This window comes from Martes martes (genome assembly GCF_963455335.1).
Source record: "Martes martes genome assembly, chromosome: 8".
In the NCBI taxonomy this organism is placed as follows: Eukaryota; Metazoa; Chordata; class Mammalia; order Carnivora; family Mustelidae; genus Martes; species Martes martes.
The window spans coordinates 11556770-11564890 of record NC_137895.1 but is presented as its reverse complement, the minus strand read 5'-3'; the positions used below and the strand labels follow the sequence as shown (position 1 = coordinate 11564890).

Genomic DNA, 8121 nt, shown 5'->3' with positions numbered 1-8121 from the left:
ACTTGGCAATGTGCACTTAAAGTGCCCCCATGTCTTTTCATGGCTTGATAGCACGTTTCTTTTTAGTGCTGAATAATAGATCATTATCTGGATATATCACGTATATCTATTCACGCGTATCTATTCACCTACCAAAGGACATCTTGGTTGCTTCCAAGTTTTGGCAATGATGAATAAAGCTGCTTTGAACATCTGTGTGCAGAATTTTCTTTGGACAAAAATGTTCACATTTACTGTCTTTTAGCCTAGAAATGGAGATGGTTGGTTGGAGGCTGGCCTGAGAGCCATGTAGCAGAGAGATCAGGGGCTAGATGTGGTCTTCTAGGACCAGAGAAGGGAGGAGGAGGAGAAGGAGGAGGAGAAGAATGAGGAAGTGGAGGAGGAGGAGAAGAAAGGGGAAGTGGAGGAGGAGGAGAAGTACTAATCCAGTAGTCCTGTTCATAGCATCAGCCCAGCACAGAGGTCTGATGAATGAGGGTCTCTGAGCAATTCAATTTCAGATCTGCTGCCTGGTTAATTACATTCCAATAACAGCCCCAGTTGCGAAGCAGTACACGCAGGTGCTTTACTCATGGCAGTGTCCAAAACAGCATACTTAAGAGTTTTTGTTTCTTTACCTTCAGATCTCCATATATTTGAGGATATATCTTATAATACAAATACACTCACACAGACGAAACAGATTTCTGAGATCTTCTAATATATTTCATTGTTTAAAATGCTGGTTACAACATTGACTTCATGGCACACCAGTGGAATTTTATTGACAGTGTAGCCTTTGGCAAGTTACTAAACCTTGGTCAGCCACCAGGCAAACCTCAAAACGTTGTTTGAGTAGTAAGGGAGATAAGGTATATGAAAAATTTAACACAGAATCTTTCACACACAAACCAGGGTTGAACCCTGGGCTAGGTTCTCCTTCCCACAATTCCATGCTGCCTCTCTGGAGAAGCCCAACTTGCTGGGTATGGCTTCCAATGGCTGTGCTACTGGTTACTGCTGGCCTTCAGGTAGAGGCCAGGGTCACCACTCCTAGAGAATATAAGAAGCTGTCCTCACGCCCTCCTGGCCTAGTGACCATTTTCTCTTCCCCCACCCTCTTGTTCGATTTACTTCATTTATTTTTTATTATTTTTAAATAATCTCTACACCCCACATGGGACTCAAACCCACAACCCTGAAATCGAGTCACATGCTCTGCCAACTGAGCCAGCTAGGTGCTCCTCCATTGTCCAATTTAATTCACCGTCCATTTTCTGGGCACTGACTGGACACATGACTGTTTCGCTTTTCCCTTCCTCAGCCTGGAACTCTCCAGATACTGCACGGTGTCCTCCTCACGTCATTCAGATTGTTCCTAAAACGTCACTGCCACACAACCACCCCTAAAACCCCTAAACCAAACAAGAATCAATATCCCTGTCTGGGGTAGCCCCTTTCCCCAGCTCTGTTTCTGAGCATTTGATACCACCTAACAAACTGTGCACTGCGTTGGTTGATCCATTAACTCTTTGCCTTCACCGAAACATGAAGTCCGGGAGAGCAGGAACTTACAGAGTTGGTTCCCTGGTCTATCCCCAATTCCTGTGATAGCAGCTGGCACCGAGCAGGAGCTCAGTAAGTGTTTGTGGAGTCAGTAAATGACACCGGGCCAACGCTGGGGAGGTGGGCTGATGAAACAAGGGGGACCGTGGGGACTGTGTGGGTGGACATATTGACAAATGCTCTCAGACAAGTACAAACCAAGTGCCTGAAACACAGAGGAGGCAGAGACCAACTCCTAACTGTGGATTAGGGAGCAGGCTGAGTGATCCCAGAAGCTGGGCAGAACTTCAAAGACGGAGCTTTAAGGAGAGAGAGTGTGTGGCGGCAAAGGCAAGGACAAGGCTGGGGCAAAGTTGGGATAGAGAGGTGGTTGGGCACAGAGATCACTCTGTGGGATTGTAGCTTTGGGTTCAGGGTTGATGGGCAGCTGGAAAGAGGCTAGGGCAGTTTGTAGAGGGCTTTGAATGGCAGGCTAAAAAGTTTTCTGACAGTGTCCTAAGAAGATCCCTCCAGGGGCTCCTGGCTGGCTCAGTCTGTTAAGCATGCGACTCCTGATCTCAGCTCAGGTCTGCATCTCAGGGTCCTGAGGTCAAGGCCCAATTTGTGCTCCAGGCTGGGCGAAGAGACTACTTTAAAAAGGAGAAGGAGGGGGAGGGCTGGGGGAGGGGAAGAAGAGTATCTATCCATCTGTCTATATTTTATATCTAACAGATCTATGTCAGCACACACATAGGTAGAACACATATATATATACACACCATGAGAACCTACCAAAACATAATATTTAAATATATAAGCAAAATTTTAAGTTATGTATAAAATTTTAAATATACATATTCATGGGGCGCCTGGGTGGCTCTGTGGGTTAGGCCTCTGCCTTCTGCTCAGGTCATGGTCTCGGGGTCCCCCGCTGCAGGCTCTCTGCTTGGTGGGGAGCCTGCTTCCCCCTCTCTGCCTGCTGCTATGCCTACTTGTGATCTCTCTCTCTGTCGAATAAATAATAAAAAAAATTTTTAAAATCTTTAAAATAATATATTCTTAATTTTATTTTTAAAGTATTTTTGGTGTTTTTTTAAATTATTTTTTAATGTAATCTCTACCCCCCAATGTGGGTCTCTCAACTACAACCGGAGGAGATCAAAAGTCACACGCTCTACCAACTGAGCCAGCCAAGCGCCCCCCAAAATAATGTACATATTTTTAAAGTTATGTTTTAATAAAGTCCCACGGATCACAGTTTGGGCATAAAAGGCTTTACGTTGAAAATCTCCCTCCCACTCCTGCCCTCCCCTGCCTCATCTCCTCCCCAAGGAAGTCCCGCAGAAGTAACCAATGTTACTGTGTTTTGCGACCCTCCAGCCGGTTGCGCGGTTACCAGCGGCCGCACGTGCGAAGCGGTATGGGGTAGGCGGTCCGGGGCTCTGACCATCCACCAGACGCCGAGCCTCTCTCACCGCGGCCAGGTTGCCCTTCCACTTCCGCCCAGAAACCCAGCGCGCGCCACCCTCTGACAGGTAGATTTAGTTGAGCCCGCCCACTCCGGTCGCAGGAGCCAATCCAGCACGTTATGCAAATTTGAATCTAATTCTGCTCCGCAATGGTGGCAAGGTGCAGGGACAGGTCAGCCGGGTTCCCCTTTACTGCCCGCGCCCTGAAAAAGTCTGGAAAGTTTGTGCCAGGGGCAAGAAGAACTTGGAAACCGGGGAAGCTGGAGAATTGGGGGCAGGGACTTAAAGGGGACTGACAACTGAGGCTTGAAGGACAGCTAGAGGTCATTTCGCCTGGACTCCGGTTTGACTCTCTCTCCCTCCACGTCCTTCCCGCCAGGTGCTCACATAATCTTTGGTGAAATCACTACGTGCAGACTTGGCCTCGCTGATGTGAAAGCGGGACGTGGCTTCATGGGAAGCAGGTCCAAGGTCTGGCTGCCGGGTGTGGGCGAACAGCCCCAGAGAGAATCAGAACAGGCTCAAACCCCGCCTCTGCCACTGGTTAGCTGTGTGCCTTTGGGCAACCCTGCCATCTTGCTAAGTAAGGCCTCAGCTTCCTCACCTGGAAAATGGGAGCAATAACACTACCCTCCTAGCTCCAGTGTTAGGACAGATGGGCTAGCCGAATGAAAACGCAGATTTTGAGGAGAGGGCGACGAGCCGACGACTACATTTACGGGGTCTCCCGGCCGCCCAGAGTCGTGGCTTACAGAAGAGATGAAATGTGGTCTGAGGGACGATATGACTGTGAAAGACTCCAAGAGAACGAGTACCTCCGCGAAATCATCCCAGTGATGGCTACCATAGAGTAGTTAATATTGTGCCAAAGAAACCACCACTGCTAGACAGACCTGGTGAAGGAAACTACAGTAGATATTACAGTCATGTTGATTACCAAGAATATGACGAGTTTTTCTCGTGATCGAAGAAGTGGTCCACCTCACAGAGGAGATGAATCTGGCTATAGGTGGACAAGAGATGATCATTCTGCAAGTCGACAGCCTGAGTACAGGGACATGAGAGGTGGCTTTAGAAGAAAAAGTTTCTATTCCCCATTACACAAGAGACCAGTCTCCTCATAAAAGAGACACTCCTTTTTTCAGAGAATCACCTGTAGGTCGAAAGGATTCTCCACACAGCGGGTCTGGATCCAGTATCAGTAGTAGAAGCTACTCTCCAGAAAGAAGCAAAACGTACTCTTTCCATCAGTCTCAACATAGAAAGTCCATCCGTGCTGGTGCCTCCTATGAACGGCAGAATGAAGGAAATCCAGAAAGAGGTAAAGAGAGACCTGTTCAGTCTTTGAAAACATCAAGAGACACTTCCCCCTCAAGTTCTTCAGCAGTTCCTTCATCAAAGGTGTTAGACAAACCCAGTAGGCTAACTGAAAAGGAACTTGCTGAGGCTGCAAGCAAGTGGGCTGATGAGAAGCTAGAGAAGGCAGATGAGAGTAACTTACCTGAAATTGAGTATGAGGCAGGATCCACAGCACCAATGTTTATTGACCAGCCAGAGGAACCTGAGTCAAATGCAACAGATGGCATAGAATTATTTGAAGACAGTCAGCTAACCAGTCGCTCTAAAGCAATAGCATCAAAAACCAAAGAGATTGAACAGGTTTACCGACAAGACTGTGAAACTTTCGGGATGGTTGTGAAAATGCTGATTGAAAAAGATCCTCCATTAGAAAAGTCTATACAGTTTGGAAAAAAAAAAAGTCTATACAGTTTGCATTGAGACAGAATTTACATGAAATAGGTGAGCGGTGTGTTGAAGAACTCAAGCATTTCATTGCAGAGTATGACACCTCTAGTCAAGATTTTGGAGAGCCTTTTTAGAAAATTACTTGCTCAGGCAACAAAAATGTTTCTAGGGTCTTTTTGTTTCTTGTTTTTCCTGGATTGTGTAAATCCTTAATATATGGAATTTTTGTGATGAAGAGAAATACTTTATGATAGTTACCACACTTCGAATGTCAAGTAAACATCTAAAATAGTTTAAGATATTTTCATTATAATTTTTAAAATCTACATGTAGAGCCTCCTAATTCATACTTCTCTTTTTCTCCCCAAAAATGATGGGTCAGTTAATTTTTCAAGCTTGGAAAAAGCAGTCCTGGAGAACAGTTCATGTTCTTTTGTCTTCTGTAGTATGCGATCGTTTGTTTTGGTCACACTAGTGTAATTTATTACGTTAGAGATCATTCCACTAAAATATTAATAGTCTTTTTGCATTTCATAGTCAGTGATCCCATGTGAAAATGTTAGAATTCTGAGTTTGATTTTATTGACTTGTTGCTCGCTTATTTTAGGCTTTGTAACTTTTAATATGTCCAAGTATACTATCCAAATAAACTGAATACTTTAGTATCTTAAAAAAAAAAAAAAAGAAAGAAAACGCAGATTTTGATCTCTGCAAGCCATAGTGCCTGACAATTAGAAAAGTATCACTTTGGGGTGCCTGGGTGGCTCAGTGGGTTAAGCCTCTGCCTTTGGCTCAGGTCATGATCTCAGGGTCCTCAGATCAAGCCCCACATGGGGCTCTCTGCTCAGCAGGGAGCCTGCTTCCCCCCGACCTGCCTCTCTGCCTGTTTGTGATCTCTGTCAAATAAATAAATAAAATAAGATAAAATAAAAAGAAGAAGAATATCACTTTGAGTTTAGACCAGGTGATCCATTCCTGGTTTTCCCGTTTATTTGCCATGTGACCTTAGGCAGGTCACTTTGCCTCTCTGACTCTCGCTTTCTTAAACTCTAAAGTAAAAAATTCTGAGGGCTGTCATTAGGATTAAATGAATTCAGGGTTATATGGCACTTGGCACAGGGCCAAGTCATGTGTTCCTAGAACCTGGAACCTGGAACCTCCGTTTCATTATCTATATTCTGGATACAACAATACAGTCATCCCTACCTGCCCCACAGGATAGTCATGAGCCTTAAATGTCTTAGGACACAATTTATAAATAGGAAAACATTATACCAATGTTAATTAGTGATATTGCAAGGCAGTCAGCACACTGGAAAAAAGTGTGATGTTGGCCCTGGCTTTGCCTTTTATTCTGGGTGACCTTGGACATGTTATTTTATCTGTCCAAGGGTCAGTTTCCTCTCCTGTAATATACCAAGTTTATAGGGTCATTGTAGACATTGGGGAAATGGTGTGTGGAGAGTGCCTGCTGTATGCCCAACACACAATAAATTTTAATAAACAGTACCTATTATTACCAGCAAGCTTTTCTTTCTTTCTTTCTTTCTTTTTTTTTTAGATGTAGGAAGGGGGAGAGGGAGAGAGGGAATCATTAAGCAGGCTCTACACCCAGCACAGAGCCCGACAGGGGCCTTGATCTCACAATCCTGAGATCTTGACCTGAGCCGACATCAAGAGTCAGATGTTTCACCAACTGAGCCACCCAGGTGCCCCACTAGCAAGTTTTTCTTTAAATGTCCCTGGATTCTAGTTCCAGAACCGAGGGACTGGGAGATAAGGGTGAGTGACAAGACTGGCTTCTCCCTGTACATCGTTCGACTTGTATTATGGGAATGTATTAACATTTTTAAAGATTTTGTCGGTTTATTTTTGCAAGGTGGGGAGGGGCAGAGGAGAAGCTGAGCAGGGACCCCCCCCCAAAGCGGGACTCGATCCCAGGACCCTGGGATGATGACCTGAGCCAAAGGCAGACACCTAACCAACTGAGCCACTCAGATATCTGGCATGTATTATTTAAAAAACAAAACAAACAAACACACAAAAAAAAACATAAAATTTGGGGCGCCTGTTAAGCATCTGCCTTTGGCTCAGGTCATCATCCCGGGGTCCTGGGATTGAGTCCCACATGGGGCTCCTTGCTCAGCAGGGAGCCTGCTTATCCCTCTCTCACTTCTCCCTGCTTGTGTTCCCTCTTTCACTGTGTCTGTCAAATAAATAAAATATTTTTAAAAAATACATAAATTTTAAGGGGTGCCTGGGTGGCTCAGTGGGTTAAAGCCTCTGCCTTCGGCTCAGGTCATGATCCCAGGGTCCTGGGATCGAGCCCCGCATCGGGCTCTCTGCTCAGCAGGGAGCCTGCTTCCTCCTCTCTCTCTGCCTGCCTCTCTGCCTACTTGTGATTCTGTCAAATAAATAAATAAAATCTTTAAAAAAATACATAAATTTTAAATAAAAATGGAAATACAATTAATTATGTAAATATGATAAATGATAATAATCAAGACATGATGAATTAAAATTTAAAACTGATTTTTAATCTCATGAGTAGAGGCCTTGTCTGGGGTAAGGGAAGCCCAAGTGCAAAGGGTGAGCTTGTGTCCACCAATGCTAGAGTTAACCATGGAAAGGCATAGTCCTGATTTGTTTTCCATGATCCATGGGAAAATGTCCAAACCCTAACAAGGGGTCACCTCTGAAAGCAGTGACCATCCATTGGTGTCAACATTCTCAAAGTCACTCTGAAGTCATGTTCTATGGAAGGAAATGACCTGGACGAGGCAGCCTTTGGACTGGATTTCCCTGAGCATCAGAGGTATTCAGGACGCAGGGTGAGTCACTCCTCCCCGCTGGGCTTGCCCTCCAACCCTGATAAGGATAAATACCTCATTATGGAGTATTAGCGTTCCCCCAACCCTGGTGCCTTACATGGGTATCGACGAGCCATGGGGTGTCCAGCCAATCCACGCCCACACTTCTCCAGCTGTCCTGGGATGCCTCTGGCCTTTGGACGGCCTCCCTGTTCCTCGTCCTCTGGAGGCCACGGTGTGAACTGACTACCACCACTGGGCCCTGGAGGTTCCCATTCAGCCGGAAAAAGGCAGGAAGGAAGAATATCAAGTCCCCAGCCCACTTTCCCTCCTGTGTCCACTGTCACCTCTTTACTGTGTGTGGCAGTGACCCCGAAGTTCAGGTTCTGTTCACAAATTTTTCATCAAGGTGACATGAACTTTCAACCGCCTCCTCCTGGACGGAACATGTGTCCTTTCCCACTCACATCTCATTGGCCAGAGCCATTGCGAGCCCAGCCCATGTGGAAAGGTGCAGGCGAGGGCTGGGGAGGGACGGGAGTATTTGGTGAGCACTGCTAGGTCTGCCACCG

At 45.7% G+C, this 8121-nt stretch overlaps 1 pseudogene across 1 annotated transcript; it reads left to right on the top strand.

The window, feature by feature from the left end:
- The first annotated feature begins 3757 nt into the window (after positions 1-3757).
- On the top strand, positions 3758-4873 carry LOC308347863 (periphilin-1-like; annotated as a pseudogene). Its single transcript has 2 exons — positions 3758-3826; positions 3984-4873. The product of its transcript is annotated as a periphilin-1-like (transcript).
- The last annotated feature ends 3248 nt before the right edge of the window (positions 4874-8121 follow it).